Here is a 4,170-nt window from a genome sequence, read left to right as displayed (position 1 = left end):
AGGGGGCCTGGCCTCCCTGGCCCCATAGGGAGGTTCATCCAAGTCCTGCTCCCAGATGGACACCCAGGTTCACTGTGGTCCCTAAGGGACAGACAGGGGAACAAAGCGAAAGAGCTTAAAGGCAGAGTCTGCAGAGACTGTTGGGAGTGTTCCCTTGAATGCTCTTCTCCTTAGCGCACAGATGGCCAGTGCTTCTCTCTGTCTACCCCGATCATCTGAGATGACGCAATTAATGTTTTGTAAAAAGCGAATTACCTCACTCAAGTGCATGAAGTCGGTTTTGGTGAGAAGCAGGCGGCATCTGCCTGGTTCCAAGGTAACCCACCTCTGCAAAGAGCCCCCCTGTCCTTAAACTCAGGAGTCCCCAAAGGGTGCTTGAAGTGGGGGCGTTTAGGGTCAAAAGACTGAGAAGTTCCCAGCGTAGCTGACATGTGGGACGGGTCTGGCGTGCTGGTGAGGTGAGGAACACTGATCAGGTCTCTCTCTGGTTAGCCGCCTCAGTTGCCCGTTTTGCGCCCAGGTCTTTGGAAGCCTTCCTTGATTATTTTTTAGCTAAACTTTTTTTTATTAATTTATTCAGGTTACAATTAAATTGTTATCTCCTCACTTGTATCCTCCCATTCCTCCCTCCCTCCCGCTTTTACCCTCCCCTAGGTCTAAGACCTAGAGGGACCTCCTCCCCCATTATATGGTCATAGGCTATCAAGTCTCATCTTGGTAGCCTGCTTATTCTTTCTTTGAGGGCCACCAGGCCTCCCCACCCAGAGGAGGTGGTCAAATATGGGGCGGTGTTGGTGGGTGGTATAGTGATGAGCATAGCTGCCTTCCCTGATTATTTTCCTCCTCCACCTCAGAGGCTCTTCCTTCATGTTGATTGGACCTTGGCATCAGGAGAGGGTAAGTGGTAAGTATGGGGTTTGGCTGGGTATCCCCAGAGTCTTCACCACAGTGGAAGCTCAAAAAGGCTTGTTGACTGAACAAATGAGAACGTGATGGTCACAGAAGAAAGACAAACTCAGGGCTGGCGCTGAAATGGTGGGCATAAGGGCAACCATAGGAGTTTCTCTCAAGCAAATCAAAACTCACCCCAGACTCTGTGCCCTGGCTGCTATGCTTAACCAGAAAGGGAGAGGTGGAGATCTCAGGGGCTAACCTGCACTCAGCCTTTGGTTGTATGTGGGGTCTCTGGTGAAGAAAGGTGTTGGAAAGAGGTCTTGCAAGTACTGGGGGCTACTGAGTTCTCTTTTGGGGGGGGATGGGAGGGGAAATCAGGTTCTGATCATGTAAGTTGTCAGAAACCTCAGATTCTCCATCACTTCCAGATCCATCAAAAGGGGGGGACCAGAAGCTCTCCATCACTTCCAGATCCATCAAAAGGGGGGGACCAGAAGCTCTCCATCACTTCCAGATCAGCGGGGGGGGGGGGAGGCCAAAGCTCTCCATCACTTCCAGATCTACCAAAGGGAGGGGACCTAAAACCCAAAATAAGCACAGGGGAGTGGTCCTGAGCTGGCTCAAGTTCTTCTGTTTGCAGAAGAGAAAAATGGATAAGTGAAGGGAAGAATACAAAGACCTGAACCTAAAAAGTGCTCCCCCGAGGGTACTGAGAGATTGTGGGGGTGAGGGCGAGTGAGTGATAATTGAGGTAGCTCAGAGATGTGTGTGGAGGGGCACACCAAAGCAGAGGCAGTCTAGGGCCCCGTAAGGCTGGGATGGACTGTATGGAGGAAGTCTCTCACACAATCTGCTTTAGGTCAAGTGAAAGAGGTGGGGTTGGGTAGGAAAGCCCAAACATATATAAGTCTTTTTAAAAGTCAATTTAGCAGATGGACAGACCATTCTCCAAGGCAGGGGGGAAGTGGGGACTGTCTCTGACATGCCTGTGATTTGATCACTTCCCCTTGGCTGGGAGGCCCTGGGGGCACACAGAGGAAAGGATGTTGGGGGGCAGGTGGGGGTGAGGATGCAGGCTATCAGGAGGAGACCTAATAGGTTGTGGTCAGATGGTGGAGGAAGAGGGGGAATAGGGCAGAAGAGGGAGGGAGTGTGGGAATGGGAAGATACAAGGCAAGGGATAACAATCGAGATGTAATATGAATAAATTATAATAAATTAAAGAAAAAAGTTAGTTTAGCCTGGTCTACAGAGTAAGTTCCAGGACAGCCAGAGCTACATAATGAGACCCTGTCTGGATGGGGGAAAAAAGTTAATTTAATTCTTTGAGACAAGCCCACCTGTAGTCACAGTTTGGCCTTGAACTTGCTACAGAGTTGATGGCCTGGACTTATGATCTTCCTGCCTCTTCTTTCTGAGTGCTGGGATTATAGGTGTGGACCACTGCACTTGGCTTTATACACTGAATCAGGGCTTTCATACATGCTGCATCAGCACTCCACCAACTGAGCTACACCTTCAGCCCTACTGCCTAGTTGTTTGAAGACCTGAGTTTCCAGGAGTCCTGGCCAGCTCTTATGGATTCAGATTGTGACAGGCTCTGTCCTATTGTCATTCTTCTTCTCCTCTGCCTCCCCTCCTCCTCTCCATCCTCCTCCCCCTCTTCTGATTTTCCAAGACAGGATTTCTCTGTGTAGCCCTGACCGTCCTAGAGCTTACTCTGTAGAGCAGGCTGACCTCAAACTCAGAGGTCTCCTGCCTCTGCCTCTGCCTCTGCCTCTGCCTCTGCCTCTGCCTCTGCCTCTGCCTCTGCCTCTGCCTCTGTCTCACGAGCGCTCAGATTAATGTCATGGGCCGCCGCCACCACCTGGCTTTTCCATCATGTCTTCTAAAGGTACATCATGTCCTCCCATATCAGCCGCATTTCCAATGCAGTAGCTTCCTGATTTTAACCTGCTCATTTGTGGTGTGATTATAGTCAAGTTCTTAATTCTTTCTGTGGCTACGCCTCAGCTGTGAATAAGGATCATGGTAGTTTTACGACAGTGGGTTGTTGGGAAGATAGGACCAGTGTATGAGAGTTCACACTAAAGCCCGTCTGCAGAGTTTTGTGCTTAGTCCATCCGTAGCAACAGCAAAGAAGGGCAAGTGTGCTGCTCTCAGTGTCTTCGGAGGCTGAGGCCATTGTGCTAAGGCTTCGCAGGCTTGAGGTCAGATGTTGTCTGGTTAGAGCTGGGCTGTGAGCAGGGCACGGTGGGAGGTGTCACTTGCAAGAAAGTAGATAACCTTATTTTGAGCATTTATTACTATGTTCATGGCACTGTACTGGGCAGGGAGAAACTGAGAAGGGAAATAAGTGAGGGAAAAGGTAAATTATCTTCAATTAATCCTTACAACGGTCTTTTTAAAATGCCTACTTGAGGATGGGGGGTAGTGGCATACATCTTTAATTCCAGCACTCAGGAGGCAGAGGCAGGAGGATCACTGTGAGTTCGAGGCCAGCCTGGTCTACAAACTGAGACCAGGACAGCCAAGGCTACACAGAGAAACCCTGTCTTGAAAAGCAAAAAGCAAAACCAAAACCAAAAAAGCCTACTTTGTTTAGGTATTATTATTCCAAGGTTTTGTTTTGTTATTTGTTTTTTAGCTAAGAACCAGAACCTAAGAGGTGTTAAGCTAGTTGCCCAAAGTCACACAGCCATACTGTCCAAAGTCAAGGTTATAATCCAGATGTACTGCTTCTAGCTTGAGCTTCAGGACCATCAACTTGATCTTGTCTTCTCATGCCTTGCCCAACTCCTTTGGTGAGTTCCTTTGCAATAGGAGGGACGGGGGAGTCCAGATGAGGCTGCATTCTGCCTCTGCTTGCTGCCCTTCAAATTTAAAGCCATAGGATGTTGAGCTTGTTCTGTCCAGGGCTCTGGTAGTTGATTTAAAAAAAAAAACTCTTTGCATTTCTGCTTTTTCATTTGTAAAAGGGCCATAATAACAAGAACCTGTTTCACTGTGTTACTGTCAGGCTCATTGGAGACAATACAACCCTGTCACGTTTGACTGAAGTCAGTGGCTCCAACCCCAACATGGGCAAGAGAAACGCCACTAGACACGTGTGGGCCTCCAGTGTCTGAGCCATTTAAAAGTTAAGGGATTCTTTCTCAAAAATCAGGTGTCCACGTGTGTGGGTTTATTTCTGGGTCTTTGATTCGATTCCATTGATCAACCAGCCTATTGCTATGCCAGTACCATGCTGTTTTAATTACTGTAGCTCTGTAGTAC

This window comes from Acomys minous (assembly GCF_964271855.1).
Source record: "Acomys minous genome assembly, chromosome: 10".
Classification (NCBI taxonomy): domain Eukaryota; kingdom Metazoa; phylum Chordata; class Mammalia; order Rodentia; family Muridae; genus Acomys; species Acomys minous.
This window is presented reverse-complemented; position numbering follows the sequence as displayed.